General features: G+C 47.5%; 1 gene segment (V, D, J or C); it reads right to left on the bottom strand.

Annotated features, from left to right (window-relative positions):
- The window catches only part of LOC146869202 (Ig mu chain C region membrane-bound form-like), a 772,999-nt gene that overhangs the window by 176,139 nt on the left and 573,489 nt on the right, over window positions 1–23,371 (bottom strand).

Raw genomic sequence — 23,371 nt, 5'->3', positions numbered from 1 at the left:
TAATTCTATGCAAAGTGTTAAATAACGCGCGTAGATTGAAGGTCGTCGAGCGATGGGGTATGAAACCAGACTGGGTCGGGGAGATGATAAATTCCATTAGGAGAGAAAGACGACATGCAAGAGCTTTGGCCAGTATTTTGTAGTCAAGATTTAAGAGTGATAATGGACGATAGGAGTCGCATAGCAGGGGATCCTTTCCAGGTTTGGGGAGGAGAATGATGACTGCCTCACGCAGAGTGGGAGGTAGGATCTGCCTCTCCAGGGCCTCTGCATATACTTCAAGGAGATGGGGGATCAATTAATCTTTTTAGGCCTTATAAAAATCTGCTGTGAAACCATCTAGTCCGGGAGCTGAGGAACTCTTCAGGGCAGAGATGGCTTCATCAATACTCTCCTCCGAGATAGGCTCAGCGAGGAAATCTTGCATAAACTTTTTAAGAAACACTTAAGCAACCTCTGATAAGTAACTCTCCTGCTCCGCTCTATCTTGACCCAATCTAGTAGTGTATAATGTCTTAAAATAGGACATAAATTCCCCCTGAATATCCAGTGGGTCGGTGATCTGTTGCCCCGAAGAGGTTCGTAACTCAGGGAGATATGCCTTGCAATAGGAAGGTCTGATCAAGATCTTGAACATTTAAAAATGATTTAAGGCAGGATACAGCGAGGTCATTGGGGTTTGCCCAGTGCAGGTTGAGATCGCCAAGGAAGATTTGGGACACAGTTGAGTCGACATTGCCAGAGATGATTTCCTTCAGTTGCTCGATGAAGGGGAGATTGTCTCCCGGGGGGTGGTAGAAGGTGTGAAGTTTGCAAACCGGAAGGTTCTTACTTGAGATGTTGAGACAAAGGTATTCACATGAGGAGGGCGTAGAGGACTCCACGTGAGAAATCGAAAGTGTGTTCCTATGAATAGAGGCTAGGCCACCATCCAACTTCAGAGCTTTGTCTAGTCTAATTATATCATGAGTGGGAGGTACTAGGAGGTCTAGGAAAGGAGTCGAAGCGGGGTGTAGCCAAGTTTCAGTGAGGATGATGATGTCTAAGTCCTTATGTAGGATGAGGTCAAGGATTTCGTAGGCGTGTTTACTGGCTGATCTGCAATTTAGAAGTACACATTTAAGTCGTAGTGCATTAGAGGGGGAAGGGTCTGGGTGAATTTCACATGAGTGAGGTTGTCATTAATGCTGCCTTTAAGATTGCGAGGAGGTTCTCTGTTCGGGTTAGAAGCAATGGATTGTATTTGTCTCAGCAGGATCATGTTGGGGTTGGACCAGGTAGGATGAGATTTGAGAAGGTCCTGGAGATCAGTGGGCGCAAGGTGGGTCTCATATCTTCTGGGCCGAGAGGGGTCATTTGGAAGGGGAATGGATTTCAAGATGGAGGAGGCTAGAGGCTGGTGCATGAGATTTCTAACATTAGTGGAAGCTTTGGGCAAGTTCGCAGAGGTGATGAAGGAGCTGATCACGGAGAAAAGATCATTTGAGAGGGTGTTCATGTCATGTAGCTCGGAGGTGAGAAGATGCAACTGTAGAGATATATCATCTAGGCGCGCATCCACGTCTGAGTGTTGGGCGAGGGGTGGAGGGTGTGTAGGGGAAGCGAGCGGCGATGAAGGGTCTCGTTGTAAGCCTGTGGGGTCCGTGGTGGTGGAGAGTAGTTCCTGGGGAGGAAGTTGGTCATTTGGGACTATCGGAGTTAGTTCCATATCCTTTTAATAGTGAGGTTGGAGCATTAGCAACGGGGGTGTGATAATTAAGAAGAGGGTTAGATACAGTCAAAACAGGAATGAATGGAATTGACCGAACATGATCGGCGGTGGGCAATTGCTCGGACCTCAGCCTAGAATGAGTCGAAGGGGGAGGACTGGGGGAAGATGGAACAATCGTTGGAGGCAGTGCCAGTCAATCACCCGGGGATCTCTCAAGTCGTGAAACGAATAGGGTCGGACTGGTTAGCCGTTGGAGGTAGTCCCTAAAGATCCTGAGGACATTCTTACATGTGTAACCTCTTTCACACCTGACTCCAGCTGCTTCAGAAATGTAATAAAAAAACATTGGGGCATTTTGAGTACAGGCTTGTTACAATTACCCATACCCAGATTCGCCTATAAACGTACGAGGAATCTGAAGGACATTCTCGTGAATACGCGACCTAAGACACAGAGGATCAATGACCAAAGATCTCTTTGGGATCTCCCACCGGTACAGAGTCATTACCCTAGCAGCTCATGCTCGGTGTGTCGCCAAAGAGCACCTACTAAGGAGATTGAAATCTCTAACACCTTCACATGATGTCTCTCTAAGCACACCAACTGTAACACAACTCAGTGTATCTACATGATCACTTGTCCATGCCAACTTAAATACATAGGCATGACTATGAGAGCCGTCAAGACAAGGATCACGGAACACAAAAGCAACATTCGTTGCCAGAGGATTTCCACAAAAATGTGTGCACACTTCAAAGACTCAAGTCACCCACCTGATACCATCTGGTGGGTGATACTCGAAGCCCACCCTGAGATCACACAGAGGGCACTTTTCAGGATAGAACAAAGATGGAAACACCATCTATCCACTGATCACCGTGGTCTGAATGATGAAATCCCCTGAGGGTCACTAGGTTGATGCATACATATGTCCAATTATCTGTGTACACTATATTGTACTTACGAGTACCACTGTTGCCATGACAACCCCCTGTATGGGCGGAACACTATATTCAATTCACCGTGAATTGTTAACTACTAGTGACATCACTTTAAACCAACGCACATCATTTGCATCGGTCCTATTGGGCCTTTATGGGCATAATACTACATTTATTTCACCGTGAATTGTTAACTACTAATGAGACCACTTTAAACAAACACACACCCTTGGTGTCGAGCCTATTGTGCCATCTTCCCCTCGTTTAATGGCGATCAAGTTCAGTGCGATGTGTCTTTCCCTAATACAACAGTAAGGTTGCTGTTCTTTAAAACTTGGACAAATCCTGCACCCGCGCATTGACTTCAGTAACACACTCCAATAAAGCTGCCTTTTTTCACACTCCGACACTTCCTGTATCTATACCGAGCCAGGTTAGCGGTCCGTTGATGTCACTTCCGGTATGACACTGCCCCATCAACCACGAGGAGCCGGTGAGTATAACAGTGCCATTCCGACAGTTTACTTTACCACCCGGTTCCGGCGGTAGGGGTAGGTCGCCCTACGCAGTGACGCTGAGTTGAGGTGAGTATGGTTGGCCTGGACAAGCACTGGTGAAGAAATCCCCCTGAATCAGTATCTACGTCTTCTGGTGAGGTCTTATGGCCCATGCGGTGGTTGCCTGTACGCCCAAACGCATGCTGCCTTTCTAAAGAGCAGGTTTACCGTCACACCAATTAGGCACAGTGACTTGGTCCCGCGGGGCCAGTCCGACATGCGGCTCCATACTGGACAGTGGTGGTAAGGTGGGCATTGCAGGAACAGCGTCTCTGTGACCTCGGCTGAGGGGGACCATATACCAGTGATTGTGTTGGTGCGTTCTAGGTGGCACACATTACCCCTGGATCCCAGATTCCCATCCGTAGTGAGTTTTCGATTTATTGCTGGATACCCTTCGTTTTGTTGGTTACAGTAACCTAACAACCTCATTAATGCCTTCCCTTAGGACACTGTACCTAGAGGTGTCACAGCCCCACCAGACACTGTTGAGGCGTGGCTATTAGAGCCTTAGGGTGAGTTCCTCTTACCAATGAACTACTGTTTTCATCTTAGATAAGCGTTTTTTTAACATAATGTATGTTTTTGTATATCCTATCACATGTGCTGCCTGTCACATCATGTGTGCTGCCTGCCTCTGCTTCACTAATAGTGACACTACAAGTCACCTATGCACTAACTATGGGTCACCACTTCTGGTTTTAATTTTAGAGAGCTACAGTGTTACTAAGCATACTTGGTCATTCATGCTTATGTTAATGTATGCCTTTTTCATCTCTTAGATTACCCTTAACCTTGTTTAGGTACTTCATCTAGCAATACGTGGTAGGTAGGTTGGTCAAGAAACTACCACAGGGTGTAGATAAGTGTGCACATGGTCCTGATGGATTGCCGCCTGATCATATACACTTTTAGGCAAGAAATATGTTGACCCTTTGAGAGGAGAGCGCTAGGATCTTGAACCATTATTTCAGATAAAGTCGCCACTCTTTTTTCATTTTAATCAGGTGGGAACTATCCCATTACAATAGTTTATTGGACTACCCAACCTGTTTTAACATTCACCCTACCTACACTACATCTACACTATCCTAGGCCCCTCACACATACCTCACCAAACGGCAAGGAACAAAAGACCTTCGCTAAAGAGCCCCTCATTGGGTGCCCATCGGGTATTGCAGCCCCGACCCGACGAGGAGCAGACCCAATGATGAAGCATGACATCTAGCTGGCTGGGTGTGTGAGCGTCCTAGTTCCGAAAGGGAGAGATTCCCTTCCCCCCCCTTTTGTACTCACTTTAGGACCACATTATCCTTATAGATTTTTTCGCATAGTGCCTCTCTCTACTTACCTCCATGGTGACTCACTGAGGAACTGCATACTCTCTTTTTTATAAGAGTGCCAAGACAGTGCCATGATTGGAAAATTCATAACTCAGGAAAATCACATTCAAGTAAGCAATTTTAGATTTTTAAAGGTAATTTTATAACCATGTGTGGTCAGTATTATCACTATCCAGTACATCCTAGTCAGGTGTGAGTTTGAATCATCATCTGTAATGTAAATGCCGTCAATATAAGACAGAGCCCCAGCAGCTGGTGGTAAGATGTTCATAATGCATTCTGTGAATAAGCCAGGAAAATGTATATCCTATTGGCAATTGTTTAAATAAAAATTGAAATCTGTTGAAGGGGAAAGTAGTCAGATACTTGCTTTCAGGTACAATGTTTTGACTGAAAAACCCATTAGAAGTCTCCAGGGCTGTTTGATATTTTTTGTGCTCCAGGTTTGTCATAGGTCCTGTGCTATGTGTATTTTAACAGTGTAAGTTCTGGTCAGCGAGTTTACATTTCTAAATTCTAAGATCATTCTATAGGATCTGTCAGGTTTCAATACAGGGAAAAGAGGGGTGTTCATTATTGAACTACAAAGTGCCCTGATACTACAACTGATCTAAGTACATTGAATACTGATTTGGGGGCTAACTCCGAAAAGGAAAGATGTATGGAATAGAATTTTTATCATACCCCACTTCGTTTCTGTACAGGGGTGGAGCCTGTTTCAGAGGTCACTCCCTTGCATTTATTTCCTTGTTATTTGCAGGTTCTAAGGAGGAAATGATACTAATATTAACTTCTCACTTTGCGATGCATCCCTAATAAAGATTGTTACACCAGAACATGGACTTCTATTGGAATTCTCCAGGGCATATTATCAAGCCCATTATCCCCGCTTTAGCGGCAGTTTTCTGGTGATAATTTTTAACGCCGTTCTTGATAATATGCCCCAAAATACTCTGCTACTTTTTTGTTGCCCTTTCATCTTCATGAACACATGTATAAAATAAAACATATTCCCCTTAAATTAAAAAAGTATTACAATAATCAGTGAGAGGTGCATTTGTCTATGTTATTTATGAAAGCTGAATAGGGTAATGTGTTCACTGCAGATGTGTGAGTGCAACCAGACAGTCACACAACTGAATCCTGGTTGGGGTACAAGTAGAATATTGCTGTGTATTTATAGTGCTTCGAGGTCCCAGTTCAGTGTGACTGTAAGTACTGTGAATGTGCAAGACATTATTTTAAAATTGTATTACACATAGTGTAAGAAAGGCAGCAGCAAAATGTGCAGAGAGATTTAGAGCAGATTTACTAACTTTTCATGCAACACATTGCAGGACCCAAAGTTGCTGCACCATGTTACATGAACGAGAGAGAGCAGAACGGCCCCCTCTCTACTAAGAAATGATTGTCTTTGCTTCTCTTCCTGCTCTGGCCTCCTTTAGGTTGTAATGTGCCAATGCACACACACTTGCATCATAGTGTACGGGAAGGGTATCCTTCCAGTACAAAAGACTATGCTTAGACATAGTTTAACACGTTTCCCACTATGTATGTGTGCTGTATAGTGCAGCACACATGCAAAGTTCCAAAAGTTAGGATAAATAAAAACATACCTCCAAGTTGTAGCCAGCCACATTAACAGTTTGCACAGGTTAGCGTCACTTTTGTTACCAGGCACAGATCGGAAGTAAATCTGTCTAAACATGTGTTAAAACAATATATTTTTAGTACTTTGCACTCAGACTGTACTGAGTGCAAACCTTTTTGTTTATAGGTTTTCCATATAAAGACTTTCTCCAGAACGCAGCTAATAACACCTGTACATTACCTCTCAAAACAAATAAACCTTTGCCCCATGAAGAATTAATAAGCCGTATGCTGACTCCAAAGCGGCCATTAGATATGTTGATTAACCAATTGCACACATTAACACATCTTTACATCTGTAGACACAGCAATGAGAAGGATTGTTTCTTCTTTGTCTGTCTCTTCCTTGCCTTTAAAGAACAGGAGACCTCCTTCATTCCTTTCAGCCAGAGGATCCTTAAGGTTCCCATTAGCCATTCTGGAGCGTTTTTTTTTGTTTTTTTTTTAAATAAGAAAATTGTTTTTGTAAAAGTTTTAAAAGTGTGGGAATAACATTCCCAATAGATCCAGCCCATATTAGCTACTGGGGTCATCCAAAACCCATTCACTGGTAGAGGAGGTTTTGTGTATTTTTTCATTGCTTCTCATAACTCTCTGTCTCTAATTAGCCCACCTGAAAGGTGCTCATGAAGGGCATGGGTCTCCCTTGTCCCTCCTTGGTCCTTTGATTAAATTGTGTATTTATTGGTCCCCTGACTTATTTTCCCTGTTGAGACATTGTTTTTGTTACTGCTTGCAAACTGGGCACAGCAGAAATTCCATGTGAAATCCCATCCCACACAATTATATGCAGTCCAGTGTTCCTGCAGCCAGATTTATTGAGTGTGGGAACAACAAACCTGATTTTACCAAATGGAAAATCAAGCAGGAAAAATCACTCTGGGAAAAGGCTGCTGCTATCCCACACCTTTTCCATGTCTCTTTCCTCAGTCGTCAGAGAAGGCACTGGGGAGCATCATATGCCCCCGCCTGCCAGCCAACATTGTCCACTCGTTCCTTCACCCTCCCTCCACCCCTGCCTTACACCTCCTTGTACACCCCTTGCACACTTTTTCCACCTGCTTAAAGCAGGTAGTAGATGTGTGTGAAACTACACAGAAAAGGGAATACCATGTGGAATACGACCAGGTAAATCTGGGTCTGCACACTCATTTCCCATTCCATGGGACTTAATTCATAATTGCACACTACTGGTGGCTTGTTACCTCATGGTAATCCTGCTAATACTATGCTACTTGTATTCAGGGTCAAGGTGGGCTACTTAAAGTGCCTGGAGATAGATCAACAGAGAAAGACTTATTTATCAGATCCTATCACATTTATCAATTCACAGGGGGGTACTTCACCACACTTTAACTTAACAAAGACAGAGAATGCAAAATTCCATCAGAAAAGATGTTGAACAAAAACCTTCTTTTGATTCAGTCAGTCAGAGATTGTGCTTTTAATTCTACCATCATGATATTTTCTAGATGTAACTATACCAGTCCTTGCTATGTTACTCTTCCTGAATCAGCTATTTGCCAGTATCAAGGTTTTTAGATTATGGCAGCATAACTTTCCATGAATGTTCAGGAAAATGTGATAGGTTCTCCAAGGCTCACCATGTTTGCCAGTTTCTAGAAGCATCCATTATAAGGTGTTCCTTATCCTACAGAGCCTATTATGAAAAAGAACCCACGCTGCCTATGTATTTGTTTCATGATTGAAGGGATCCCTTCCTTTTTGTCCTTCCCTCCTGCTATCAGTCCAATGACTTGATGGGAGATGGGGTTCTTCCTTCTTTTTTGTGGCTTTTAAATTTGGAATGCACTCAGTCTTAGCCTGTGCAAACTAAATGGCCTTTCTATGTTTAGGAAGGTTCTTAAAAGTCATATATTTTATTCATTATTTTCATATCTGTTATGATGTTGTTAGGTTTTTAATATATTTAGAGGTGTGGTGCAGCGGCCAGAGGAGTTGGCTCCGCGGGGCTCACGGTTCAATCGCTGGTGGCAGCTCAGCTCAGCATCACTTGACTCTGGGTAATAGCTCACTTTAACTCCCCAACAGCCCGCTGTGCCTTGAAACCCTTAAGGGGATGATATGTTTGCACTTTACAAATGGGAATCATTATTATCAGTACGTACCCTCAGGCATTAAATGCAGGACTGGTGGCAGATTTAAGAAGAAATATAGTAGACATGGTGGGGTGTGGCTCTTGTCCTTTGGAGATGGAGCATTGTAAATTGAGGAATAGCTCAAGTTTTTGATACCTGGTATAATAAGTGTAGACATTTAGAAACAACCATAACAAATGTTGCATTTTATAAAGCACATTGACCCCACAGGATCCAAAAACAATATTCTAGTGGATTTCACACATTGAGGCAGATACGATCCAGGTCGGAAGGGCACCGAACGCGATCCGGCTGGAAAAACTACAAGCCGTGGGCATGGTTTCCACCCGACTCATACAGCTGTACGAGCGAGCAAGTACGATGCGAGCTACGTGAAATTCACCGCCCGAGTCGTTTCCTGGTCCGAACCACTCCGTACATCTCGGTCGTAACTAAGCTAACCGCGGCGTGCAATGGATGTGATTTACGACCGAGCCAGTACGATGCACGCGTTGGACAGCGGGTGCGAGCCGGAGTGTACGGCTCGAAAGACGTCCGGGAAGTTGCCTTTGGGGGTCCGCGTCGGACTCCCTGTCAACCGCAGCCCTACGACTTGGACACAGGGGGAGACCCAAGGGTCCCCCCAACACAGGCATGTATGGTGTGGATGGCACCGACACGTACCCACTGTAGGGGGCGCCCTTGTGCGAGACGTACCCATTCAGTCAATGGGAGCCCATGTACGCGTCGTACGACCGGTTCCCATTGACTTCTATGGGAGTCCGACTGAACCGAGTCCGGCAGCATGAAATGAAATGAAATGAAAAGAGATTTGTAAAGCGCATGGCTGCCCTTGAGCGTCCCAGCGCTGACACAAAACACAGGACCACCACACAAACACAACTGAAGCAAAGCCTAACGGGGGAAGAGATAAGTTTTCAGTGCCTTGCGCACTAGATTGGGTTCTTTCCGCAGGGCCGTCGGCAGAGCATTCCATAGTTGGCCTGCATTAATAGAGAACCGCCGGACTTCACCTTTTTGGCTCTGGGTATCACCACAAAATTACCATCATCCGAGCGAAGGGCTCGCGTAGGTCTGTAAGGGCGCACCAGGTCTCTAAGGATTGGAGGGCCTGATCCTTGCAAAGCTTTGAACACGATGCAAAGGGATTTAAATTTTATGCGAGCTCGGATTGGAAGCCAATGCAAGGCCTTGAGAGCAGGCTTAGCTGATGATCTTTTGGCAGTACCAGTGAGCATTCTTGCAGCCGCATTCTGAGCTCTTTGGAGCACATTCAGGGTGGATTCTGGTGAGCCAAGGAATAAGGCATTGCTATAATCCAGCCTTGACATGACTAATCCTTGAACCAGAAGTTTCCGGGAGTTTTCCGGGAGTAGCGGGAGGATCTTCCGTACTGACCTGAGCAGTCCATAGCAGGTCCCTGCCACTCGTTTAGCTTGAGTGGTCATTGACAGTTCAGGTTCAAGCCAAACCCCCAAACTTTTTATTGCTTCTTTGGGAACTGGGGGGGCACCTAGACTGTCCGGCCACATGGATTTGGGGAGAGTTGAACATAGATTGCCAAGAAGCATCAGCTCCGTTTTCGTCCCATTTAGTTTGAGCCGGGACTCCGACATCCATGACATGATGTTAACAAGACATGATGCGAACTTTTCCCCCTGGCTTTCCGAGAGGGACAGCGAGACGATCAATTGAGTGTCGTCTGCGTAGGTTGCGATTTTCACCCCGAAGGGTGAAACCACCTCCTCCAGTGGGGCCATGTAGATGTTAAAAAGCGTAGGGCTCAGTGAGGAGCCCTGCGGTACTCCACACTGAAGGGGGGTAGGCAGAGATCGAAGATTGCCTTCGCAGACCTGATAAGTCCGGCCACTCAAGTACGACGCGAGCCATTTGAGGGCCGACCCTCTCACTCCAATCTTCCCCAAACGGTTGATCAGGATATTATGATCAACCGTATCAAATGCAGCGCTTAGATCCAGGAGGACCACCGCAGCGGATCCTCCCGAATCCAAGATGCATCTGCCTTCCTCCACCATTGAAATCAAGGCCGAATCGGTTCCCTGGCCAGGCCGAAAGCCCGTCTGAGTACGACCCAGTAGATCATTAGATTCCAGGAAATGCGAAAGGTGGCGGTTGGCAAACTTCTCGGCAATCTTATTCAGCCCGGGCAGAAGCGAGATGGGACGGTAATTCGCCAAATCGGCCGGATCAAGGCCTGGCTTTTTCAGAAGGGCCTTGACAATAGCTTGCTTCCAGCTAGGTGGAACAATGCCATGGGTGAATGAGGCATTCAGCAGGTCGATAGCTGGGCCTGCAATGATGTTCGTAAATTGCTTGAGGATCCGAATGGGCATGGGGTCCGAAGGGGAGCCGCTCTTCAGGGCTGAAAGCTCCTCACAAAAAACCTCCTTTGAGATGGAGGGGAAGCTATCAAACACCTTTTCAGCCTCTGGAACTGCTTTGTCTACCCTACCTGTACTCAGAGGAAGGCTGGCTAAGATGTTCTGTATTTTGACATCAAAAAACTGGGCCAGTTGATTGCATTTATCAGAATTTACCTCATGGGTTACCGGGGGAGTAGGGACAGTGAGAAGCTCTTTAAGGATCTGATAAGTTTCTCTAGAAGAGTTACCTGCCATTCTGATTCTTTCCTCAAAATGGGCGGCTTTGGTCAGATTGCAAGCCACCTTGTATGCTCTCATGGCTTCACGATAGTTATCTTTTTTGGTGGTCGCCCAGTTCTTCCGCCATTCTCGCTCCAGCTTTTTACATTTCTTTCTCATACATCCCAGTTCAGGGGTGTACCAGGAGGACTTGGGGCGGCTCCTTTTATTGGAGATGGCTTTGAGAGGTAGTTCAATATCTAATGCTTGGCGGAGCCAGTCATGGAAAGCAACATCGGCTACCAGGGGATCGCATCCAGATGGGGGGACTGATTGGTCAAGAATAAGGGAGAGATTCTCAGTTGATAGTCGTGACCAAATTCTCTTAAAAGTACGGGGTGCCCTAGGACCGGGGGGAGGAGGAGGGTCCCTCATAAAGTTCAATTCAAACGGCACCAGGAAGTGATCCGACCAGGGCATAGGGAGAGGAGGGCTCGTCTGAAGATGTGAGATATTGGAGAACACACAGTCTAACAAGTGTCCCTTCACATGTGTAGGTTCTCGATTGTGGAGCCTGAGGTTAGCTGTCATAAGTTCCGATCTCAGGTCAGATGCTATTTTATCCTCCTGTAGGTCAAAATGAAGATTCAGATCCCCCAGTAGAATGAAATTGGGAGAGGATGCGGCTAAGACGGGAACGTGGTCCAGAATGGAGGAGGAAAACTGTTTTATTGTCCCCGGGGGGCGATAAACCAAAATGCCCGAAAGGGAATGATTCGGCGATGACTGGATCCGAAAATAACAGCTTTCTGCATCTTGGATGGGCCCTTTATCCATTCTGCAAGACAGCTTCTCCCTATGAATTATAGCTAAGCCACCTCCCTTTCCCAATGGTCTATGGAGGGACTGAATGAGATAGCCAGATGGAAGGACACTGACTAAATCAGAATCAGAGTCAGCTGACGTCCATGTTTCAGTAAGAAACAGGATGTCTAAGTTAGTGTCTTCAATCAAATGTAGGATTTGTAGTGCGTGTTTAGGCAGGGACCTACAATTCAGAAGGCCTAACCTAAGGGGGTCTTTAGTAGGAGCTTTGTTTCCCCCAGCCTGGTCCTTAAATGGACAATAGACACATGGCATGAAAAGGGCATCAGCTCCTAATCCATGATGACAATAACGCGAGTTTGATGGCTTTAAAAGGACTAATTCCTCTTTCGTGTATATGATGGGAGTGGCTTCAGACACGGGCAGGGTCTCTGGCCCTAGGTCCGTCCAGTCCCGGACGGGCACAGACGGGCTTGCCTCTGGCGAGCCTCCGGCGCGCCATCGGCGCGCCCGCTGCGCCCGCCCGCTGCGCGGGCGACGATTGGTCGCCATTTATGAAGCGCGAGGTGCAGGAGACGCCCTCGCACTAGACCGCTACCCGTCTGAAAGCCTACCCAAGATGGCGGCCGCAGTCGGCAAAGCCAGTGGTCAGCCCGACGTGACAACAGAGGCCCAAAGAACCGCTCTGAGATGCCCCCACAAGTAAGAGCAGAGAACAAATTACCAAAATTAAAATTCTAGTAAGAACACAGTTAAGGTTGTGGAAAATAAAAACGAAGCTTTTTTAAAAACAATTAGAAGCTCACAAGAGCAGAGGAGTGTATGGCCAGACTCCCTGTGTGTGAGGGGAGCAGCATACGGCCGCATCGTACTCGCTCGGTCGGACTGCCGGACTCCGGCTCACTCGGAAAACACTCCGGATCCGGCTTGGCCAGAGAGCTTTCCGACCCGGATCGGAATCGGCCCCATTATGTGCTGGGCTTGAGAAAAATATGAAAAGCATAGTTGTTGCTATAACACCATATGTTATTAAGTGTCACTATTTCTGTTTCTGTTAGAGTGGCATCTTTGCAGAACTTTGCACATCAGTCACACATTCAATGTGCTCTGAGGCTTGAAGGAATACTTGTGTCCTTTGCATGCTAGAACACCATTTGCTGCAAAGTAATTTCAAGGCAACTACCTTTTTGCCAGTTCTTTAGGCCTTGCAGCTTCCTCTATGGATGTAGCTCAGTCCTCTTTTAGGAGAGCTGCTGAATGTGGGGTGCTAACAACAACAATTTTATTTTGATTTTGAAAATCACAGATTCCTGATAGAGTAATTAACAGGTGGCAATATTACCAACTGATTGGCACTCACCTATTCATTCTCAGGAGGAATGAAAGCTGCAGTAGGAATAAACCTGAGAATTTCCAGTCCCACATTCAAACATTTTGCAACCGCTGAGCTCAATATTCTCAGACCTGTACATGTGTGGGGCCTCAAACAAGCACATGTTGCATGCCCTTATGAGCAGACTAATAATACACTTTGGGTCAACTATCAAGCCACAGCACCTTTCTGAATTTTTGGGAGAAATGGGAACCAAGGGTTGTCATCTTGTAATTTGCAAAAATTGCTTCTAAAGTGCTTTTGATCAAAATGTGTATTAGCTGACATTGGGTAGCCCAATCACTCGTGCCGCTTTCTAAAGATCTCTCAGTAGCCTACAGACACCATTAGATCCACTAAAACCTGTTCGTTATCCTCGTATGGGTATTTAACAATATGTTTCATATGCACAATTAATCACTCTTTGTTCGTTTATTGGCTCTAAGGATAGCTTCGCCCCGCTGTTTGAAGAGTTATCTCCGCCTCCATTGTTTGACCTGTTAGTCCCCCACCGACGTTCGGATCTAATTGTGCCCCTGTGTATAGGTATAAGTTCATGTGCAGTCACCAGTGATTTTCAACTGTACTAAAGAAATCTTAAGCACCACACACAGAGGAGTGTATATAACTGGCATAGACTTGAGTCTAAGCCGAAATTACCCCATGCGCCTCTCCCCGTGTCTGTTTCTTGTCTTTGTCTGTTACAATATCTTTTATAGTATTGGTGGATATACAAAAGGAAGTGACGTTACGCTTACCAAAGCCCACTCAAAAATAAGCACTTTTGGGACTGCAGTCTATCACGTGAAGTGGATGTCAAAAAGTTACGTTTGTAAATCATCTTGCTTCTGAAATGGGGCTCTGGTTTTGTGAAAGTGAAATGGAGGAACTGATCGACTTTTCATATAAGGACACATACAAATAAGTTAGCTGTGTTCGCTCTGGTGATGGATTTTTAAGCAAACATGATAAAAACATGTCAGATTTAAAGATGCACTTCATTCTTTATGAAACCCGCCACAAGATTTCAGAAAGTTACTTCGAGGCTATCCCGCATACTTCTAAGCTGGGACTTTAACAGGTCTTTCTAGTTACTGTAGACGGGAGTTGTTTGCTGCTCGATTGAATTGACCAGTTCTGTGCCATGCATTTCTCACCCTTTGGGGTCACATCTTAGTTTGCCCTTCAAAGGTGTGGCTTCGAATCTAAGTCAGTTTCCTTCCCAGCAGCTTGGGTATGAATTTCGCATTGATCAATGCTCTTATGTATTGTATGCGGCCTTATCTTTTAAATCCAAGTTGTTTGTTCTCTGCAAATTCTTAAAAAGTAATAAAGGTTTTGAAAAGTCTAATCGCGTACCAGATGCATACTTTGAAAATAGGGAACTAGCTTTCAAGAGAAGGCCTGACCACTTCTTCCCATTTCAGGCTGAGCATGGCATCTGGTATTTGAATTGCCCTGTGTCACTGTGGCCGCTACCATCACTGTGGTAAAGGCTGCTACAAAAAGCTCAGACTCGCCAAACTCTGCGCGAGCGCCATCTAATGTGCACAGAATGTTTTTATTTTGTTTCACAGTTTTATATAGAGGGCCCGTGGACACTGGGGCGCTTTACAGGTTACATAAGGTCAGATTCATTTTTAAGCACGAGGAGATTCCGCGATGTTCACTGAATCTCAAGAAGCTGAACCCACACCAGGGCTCGACTCTGGCTCCCCTGTCCAAACAGCAGCTCTGGCAGTAGGCCACATCTCCTGCTGCCTGTAGTGGCGCCTCCTGGCTTGCAGGTCCTTCTCTGGCTCTCAGCACATACATGAAGCTGGCATTTCACATTTCATTTCTATATAGTCACACGAGTTCCTGCATCTCAGGAGCATCAGAGACATAACCCCCGCACTGTGGCCCACTCCAGAGTATATGCAACCCACCTCGGTATTCCTCAGAATGAAGAAGCCAAAATGCGTTTGTGTTTCTAGTGGTCATTGATGGCCACAGTTTTTATTAGGAATACATGCATATACTTTTTGTCATCACTCATATGCCATTTGTCATAATTCATTGTTAGCGAACTGCCATACTTGGGTCATAAATCATCAGTTTGTGTTTGCCATGCACCTTATCTGCCACAAATCATATCTACATCACCAATTAGCCAATTGGACTGACAGTTCGTTGGATAGTTCTTTTGTAGGCTTATCTCGTTTCTTGTCCCTTCTGGTTCATCTCATTGTTCAGTTGGATTTTGCGCTTTCTTTGAGCGGGGGTAGCTTTCCTCCCGGAGTTAGGCCCCAACTCGCTACCTTGCTGGATTCTCTTGTGCCCTGCCATCTGGTGGGGGCTGGGCTGCGAGTGCCGTCTCCGTTGCTACCCCCTTTTTGTTAGGCCAACTCACCCTGCAGTGAGGCATCCCAAAGTGAGTGGCCCCAATTCGGTGTGCCTCCGTACCAACCATTGTACCCGTAGCTTTTTGCCACGCCGTCAGGGAGGCTTATGTCTTTCTACGGCCCCCCCCTTTTCTTGCTTTAATTGTTTGCTGTTTTACTTGCAGCCTGCCAGACCCATGGCGCCCCGCCGGTTGTCCCAAAACACCCTCATTCCTTCTTCTGACAGATGGACTCCGTCGGTCATGTAGAGCTCTGGGCGACCTGGGTGGATGAGCCCGTGCCTGATACTTTCCAGACCATTGGTTCTGCAGAATTTGCTCACAGCTATGTTCAGCTTCCTTCTTGAATTCTCCACTGATTTTCTTGATTTCCCCCCTGCTGATCAGCTCGGACCAGATGACCACCGTTCTCCAAAAGACCTGGCTGCTTCCGTGAGGTCCATCTGGATGTCGTGGAGGAGTGCTTTCCTCCCCTGGTTTGCCAGGTTGTTGACCCCCCAGGTGGATGACCAAGATGTCGGGGTGTGTGCCCGCAAATCCGCGAGGGTTGCTGGCAGCTGGTCCCATCTCATTCCTGGCTTTCCCAGCCATTGGTTGCATGTGCACACTGACCTTCCCTCACACTTGTGGCCCTTTCGCTGCCACCACGACTGCATTCTGGCTATGAAGGAATGGCCCACCACCCAAACCAGGTGCGGTCTCCTCCCTGCTGGAGGAATGATCACAATGTCAGTTCTCTGTTGGTCACCTTTTTGGAGGGTGGTGCCCTTGTACCTCTTTTGCAATCTGGAAGGTTCTACAGCAATTGTGGCCTCACGTATGTCCGGTATGCCTGTGACCGCCATCTGCCCACTGCCTGTATCCCTGTTTTGGACATCCCCTGCTGGGCTGCTGATGTGGCAGCTCCGATTCTGAATGACTGTGACCCAAAGGATGCTGGGGGCAGGCCTGCTTGGCTAAGGGCCCAGCGCATTACTGTTGTGAATTGGAACTTGCTTAATTGGCTGCCATCCTTCTGCTTGAACAGTGGCCCATCGCCGGCTGGTCAGACTGCCATAAATACCAGTAGGCAGCACACCGCACAGTATCTCTGATCTGTAATGCAATGCAGTCGAACTATCGTCCCTTTGCCGGCCTGATCTGTCTTTGACCTCCTCAGCAGTATCTCTTACTCAGTTGATTTGGGCATTATGTCGCTTGCTTGCATGCAGCGCCAAGCCGGCCCATTCCTATTGGGGGCCACCAGCTCGCTGAGGCGGAATGCCCCGAAGAATGCAGTGGAGAAGGCTGCCCTGAACAGGATGAGTTCGAATGAATCCCTTGTGATTTCCCCCAGTGCTTCCAACAAGCATCCAAATTTCGTCAAATCTATTGTCCGCTTGCTATCCATTCTCGCGCCTTCCGAGCGCTTCCACCCTTTCATGGCTGCCTTGATATAATGAGAGGCTATAGGGTCCTGGCCTGTCACTAGCTTTGTGAAGTGATTCACTGCGGACAGGTGTTCTTGTGTCCAGGACCTGGATTTTGGGCCATTGAATGCCCACTGGATGAACTTCTCAATTGCTTTACCTGTAGTGCCCATGTCCCCCAGGCTCTGGAAGCCCCCTATCTGCATCACAGTCCCCACATACTTCTTGTATCGCCTGACTGCTTCTGGGGCGAGGGCTTGGTTTACCAAGAATGACAAGTATACCCTGCCAGGCCCCACAGTTGTGCCGGAAAAGGGGTCATGTCCTGCTCCGCCCTTGGGGCCAGCTGCCTGAATTTGTCCATCTGTGCTCTTGTTAGGGCGTCCGCCACCTCGTTCTCTGCCCCTGGAACGTGTCGTGCTCTCAGGTCTATGTTTCCTTCTAACTGCAATTTAACCAAGTGGCGCATTAATCTCAGTGTATCTGGGCACCTAGCTGATCCTTTATTAATGGCTTGTACCACCCCTCTGTTATCTGACCCTATTGTTAGCTTCATATTGCGCAATTCCTGTTTCCAGATTGTCAGGGCCACAATGATGGGGACTAGATCCAGAAATGTAATATTACTAGTGATGCCCAACCCGTGCCATTTGCAGGGCCATTGACCTGCACACCATCTGCTGCCTAGGATGGCCCCAAATCCAGAGCTGTCTGCGGAATCCGTGAACTGCTTGTGACCCATCCTTCTCTCCAGATTAGCACCACATTGAAGTCCGCCAGGAATGTGTCCCACATTAACAGGTCCCGCTTGACTCCCCCAGTCTGACATGGTGGTGCTTAAGTGTCAGTCCTGCTGTCAGCTTGGTTAAATGCCTGTTGAAAACCCTGCCTGCTGGGATTACCCTAGCTGCAAAATTGAGCTTGCCTATCACGCTCTGGAGCTCCCGTAGTGTCGCCTTCTCGCGACCGCAGAGACTCCTGATGTCCTCTTTAAACTCCCTCACTTTGTCTTCAGGGAGTCTTGATGTTCCCGCTACCGAGTCCAGCTCTATCTCCAGGAATGTGATGGTCGTTGCTGGGCCCACCATTTTATCCGCTGCCAGGGGGATTCCTAATTCCTCTGCTAGCTCCTGAAATGCTGCTAAGGTGTTGCTGCACTCGTCCGATGAGGTGGGGCCCATGAAAAGGAAATCGTCTAGGTAGTGGAGTTTCCCACCAGTGGGGTGCCTGGCATGTGCAGCCCACTCAAGGAAGGTGCTAAAGATCTCAAAGTATGCGCAGGACACCGAGTACCCCATGGGCATGGCTTTGTCGAAATACAGCTCCCCCTGCCACAGAAAACCCAGGAGGTGGAAACTGGAGGGGTGGACTGGCAGTAGGCGGATTCTATATCAGCCTTTGTCATGAGGGCCTCATGCCCTGCTGTCCTAACCAGGTCAATGGCATCATCCACGTCGCATAACCCACTGAGCAGGCCTCTGTGCTGTTTCCATCATTTACCGATTACCCTTCAGGGAAGGATAGGTGATGAATCAGGCGGAACTGGCCAGGCTCCTTTTTGTGCACTACCCCTAGAGGTGAGACCACCAACCCTTTATGCATGTGCAGTGGCAGGGGACCCTCTATCCTACCCAATGCTTTCTCTTTTGCTAATTTCTTAGTGACTACCTCTGGGTGTTGGAGTGCCGATTTCAGATTGTTTGTGCCGCTTCAAGGGGGGGTGCCGGTAAAAGGTATGATAAATCCTTCTTCAAAACCTTGGAATAATACTGCAGCATCTGATCTGTTATGGTACTTATTGGCTAGCTTGTGCAATTGGTGTGTGTTGATGGGGGATCTGGATAACCTGCAGCAGCAAATTTCTTTTGGCCCCCCTGTGCCTTCATTTTTACACTCACTGCTTTTTCTTCTTCTCTTTCTTATCCCCCTGTGTTCTTTTTTTGTGTCTGCACCCTGAAGCCAGGTGTCCTCCACCACACGTGGAAAAAATGTGTTGGAATTTACACGTGGCCCCCCAAGTGCATTCGGTAGCCTAGAATTTCCAGCATATGGCTGCCACCCTTCACAGTGGTGAGGCCTTCCATGTGATGTGTGGTTTGTTCTTGTGGAATGTCCTACCCTTCCCCTTGTAGAAAGAGCCTCGAAAGGGCTGCCGCCCTTCCCTGCCCACGTCTTGGCCTCCCTAGCTACCTTCATTTTGTGGATGAACCCAGACACATCCTCTTCATTCCATTCCATCTCTGGGTGTGTTTGCATCTTCAAACTGAACCCCTTATCATATTCCAGCCACGCATCCCCTGGACATTGCCTTTGGGCGTTATGTATGTTGGCCTCATAAAGCCATAGGTCAGCTGCGCAGCGCGGGAAATTTTTAACAATAATGCATGCCATTATCCTGAATGCATCTAGGCAATTATCAAAATGTCTTTCTTTTCTTTCTTTCCTCCTTTCCCTTCTATCCTCATCCTTCTTGTCACAGACTGTCAGGTCCAGCCCATCTAACTGTATTTCCAATAATGTAAAAATGTCTATGAATTCTTTCTTCCATACTCTTTCTTTGACTGACAGTGGTATAAGACTTGCCAGTCCTGTGGCCCTAGTTGTCAGGGACGCCAGGCCTGGCGAGGGCCTAACGTAAGGTTCTGGTGCTGGGGGGGCACTGGGCGGGCCACTTGTTACGCTACCCCATGCTGCTAAGGCGGACCCTATTACCCCCTGCTCCTCCTGCGTGCCCTGGCCCCTCAGGTGCTCCTGGCACGCCCACCCTGGGTCTATCAGGTGCCATGGCAACCCTGAACCGTCCCCCTCAGTTTGGGCACCTGAGCTCCCCAACCCCTGTGCGCTCAGCCATTTAAGTAGCAGTGGCGCCATTGTTTTGAAGCATTCTTGCACTATGGAAATTATATGCTCACCACTTGTTGCTGTGGTGTTGATCCTGTTGCTAGGTCCTGTCGTAGCCAGGCTGGCTATAGGCGGCGGGTTTCTCTAATGCTGCACTTTCTTCAGTGACGCTGCCTCCGCTAGCTTGGCTGGGGCTCTCCTTCGCCTCTTGGGCGCAGGTGCGTTGGCCCCCTCTGGTTGCTGATCACTTGTTCTTTCCCGGGCTTCCTGCGACAAGTGTGGCTGCAGCCAATCAGTCCCGTGGACCTCGGATGCTGCCCGGATTCGCCTCAGCAACTCTCCCAGGTCCTCCCCTTGGTTCGCCGTTGGAGGGCCCTGTCGCTTTCTTCCACTCGCCACGCTTTCTTTGGCTGTGTCCAATAGCGGAGTGCTGCCGCTTATATGATTCTGCACCAACTCTCCCCCGCAGCTTCTGATGCCTGGAGTCTCTGGTCTCTCTAGTGGCTACGCTGCAGTTACCGCACGTCATCCGCAGGCCAGGCGTGGCCTGCGGGGTCCAATAAAGGGAGCCGGCCCATTCTGGGCGAGGTCTCCGGCCACAGCACTGGTGTGGTGTGATTCTGTGCTTGCGGCTCCGCGCTGGCTGCACGCTAGGTTACCCCTGACTCAGGCCCCGCTGCCCCCTCACAACACTGGCGACGAGGGTGGGGGCGACCAGCATCGCGTGCTCCCGCAGCGACACACAGCTGAGTCCTGCAGCCCGACATCCCGGCATCGGGGAACTTCGCACGCGCACATGCGTCACGGTGAGGCTGAGGCCTATAACCACGTGGCTGAGGCTGCAGCGGGCCCGCTTATCTTTGCATGTATTAAGCGGAGCGGAGTGTCTCCGAGTCCCCGCGTGATCGGACAGAGGAGAAGAGTTCTTTCCAACAAGCAGTAGACAATCCAATGGGGGGAGCACCCTTCCATCAAGCATTGGCCACTACAATTGGGGGAGCACTACTATCACACTGCTCATGTCACGAGGTGCAGCTCGATTGAACAGTGGAACACCGGGAACCTGCACACTGGCCCTTAACGCGCCCAGGGGAGAGACACCACACTGCTGATTGGGCTCACGCGCACCGGCCCAGGAAGGGAGAGAAAAAAAAAAAGGGAAACAAGGGAGAGGCACACCACCTGCCACACAGTTCCAATACAGCCCATACGAGCGGGCGTGATGAGCAACAGTGGCCAGGCGGCCGCCCAAGGCCCCGGAGCAGCACCCGGCCAAGCGGCTGCGCCAGCCCCCGTCCCCTTTCATCATGCGGTATCAGGGGTCCTACCCCCCTTCAGTGAGCTGGAAGACCCAGCAACCGCAGCGCCCCGGTGGAAGATATGGATAGAGCGCCTCAACAACTACTTTATTGTCACAAGAGAGACAGACAATGCAATAAAAAGATCCTTGCTTTTACACTATGCGGGGGATGAGATATTCAAGTTGTTCAAGCACCTACCCAACACGGGTACAGCCGCGGACTACGACGCAGCGGTGGCCGCCCTCGATGCACACTTCGACCCACAGCTCAACCCAGACTTCGAGCGGTTCAAGTTGCGCCAGGCCCGACAACGGGAGGGGGAGTCGATGGATGTTTTCTATGCCCAGCTGCGCGAGCTGGCGAGCACCTGCACGGAAGACGACCAGCCAAAAGAAATACGCGCCCAGCTCATACAAGGGTGCAGAGACAAGACACTTATGGGCCTTATCCTTCTCCAGCCAAAGATCGCGCTGGAGGACATGCTGGTACTGGCAAGATCGCACGACCTGTCCGCAGCCCGGGCCAATGAAATGGAGCAAGCCCCATTATGTGCTGGGCTTGAGAAAAATATGAAAAGCATAGTTGTTGCTATAACACCGTATGTTATTAAGTGTCACTATTTCTGTTTCTGTTAGAGTGGCATCTTTGCAGAACTTTGCACATCAGTCACACATTCAATGTGCTCTGAGGCTTGAAGGAATACTTGTGTCCTTTGCATGCTAGAACACCATTTGCTGCAAAGTAATTTCAAGGCAACTACCTTTTTGCCAGTTCTTTAGGCCTTGCAGCTTCCTCTATGGATGTAGCTCAGTCCTCTTTTAGGAGAGCTGCTGAATGTGGGGTGCTAACAACAATTTTATTTTGATTTTGAAAATCACAGATTCCTGATAGAGTAATTAACAGGTGGCAATATTACCAACTGATTGGCACTCACCTATTCATTCTCAGGAGGAATGAAAGCTGCAGTAGGAATAAACCTGAGAATTTCCAGTCCCACATTCAAACATTTTGCAACCACTGAGCTCAATATTCTCAGACCTGTACATGTGTGGGGCCTCAAACAAGCACATGTTGCATGCCCTTATGAGCAGACTAATAATACACTTTGGGTCAACTATCAAGCCGCAGCACCTTTCTGAATTTTTGGGAGAAATGGGAACCAAGGGTTGTCATCTTGAAATTTGCAAAAAGTGCTTCTAAAGTGCTTTTGATCAAAATGTGTATTAGCTGACATTGGGTAGCCCAATCACTTGTGCCGCTTTCTAAAGATCTCTCAGTAGCCTACAGACACCATTAGATCCACTAAAACCTGTTTGTCATACTCGTATGGGTATTTAACAATATGTTTCATATGCACAATTAATCACTCTTTGTTCGTTTATTGGCTCTAAGGATAGCTTCGCCCCGCTGTTTGAAGAGTTATCTCCGCCTCCATTGTTTGACCTGTTAGTCCCCCACCGACGTTCGGATCTAATTGTGCCCCTGTGTATAGGTATAAGTTCATGTGCAGTCACCAGTGATTTTCAACTGTACTAAAGAAATCTTAAACACCACACACAGAGGAGTGTATATAACTGGCATAGACTTGAGTCTAAGCCGATATTACCCCATGCGCCTCTCCCCATGTCTGTTTCTTGTCTTTGTCTGTTACAATATCTTTTATAGTATTGGTGGATATACAAAAGGAAGTGACGTTACGCTTACCAAAGCCCACTCAAAAATAAGCACTTTTGGGACTGCAGTCTATCACATGAAGTGGATGTCAAAAAGTTACGTTTGTAAATCATCTTGCTTCTGAAATGGGGCTCTGGTTTTGTGAAAGTGAAATGGAGGAACTGATCGACTTTTCATATGAGGACACATACAAATAAGTTAGATGTGTTCGCTCTGGTGATGGATTTTTAAGCAAACATGATAAAAACATGTCAGATTTAAAGATGCACTTCATTTTTTATGAAACCCGCCACAAGATTTCAGAAAGTTACTTCGAGGATATCCCGCATTCTTCTAATCTGGGACTTTAACAGGTCTTTCTAGTTACTGTAGACGGGAGTTGTTTGCTGATCGATTGAATTGACCAGTTCTGTGCCATGCATTTCTCACCCTTTGGGGTCACATCTTAGTTTGTCCTTCAAAGGTGTGGCTTCGAATCTAAGTCAGTTTCCTTCCCAGCAGCTTGGGTATGAATTTCGCATTGATCAATGCTCTTATGTATTGTATGCGGCCTTATCTTTTAAATCCAAGTAGTTTGTTCTCTGCAAATTCTTAAAAAGTAATAAAAGTTTTGAAAAGTCTAATCGCGTACCAGATGCATA

This window comes from Triturus cristatus, chromosome 1_1 (assembly GCF_964204655.1).
Source record: "Triturus cristatus chromosome 1_1, aTriCri1.1, whole genome shotgun sequence".
In the NCBI taxonomy this organism is placed as follows: Eukaryota; Metazoa; Chordata; class Amphibia; order Caudata; family Salamandridae; genus Triturus; species Triturus cristatus.
The sequence above is the reverse complement of the archived record's forward strand: the minus strand, read 5'-3'. Positions and strand labels throughout refer to the sequence as shown.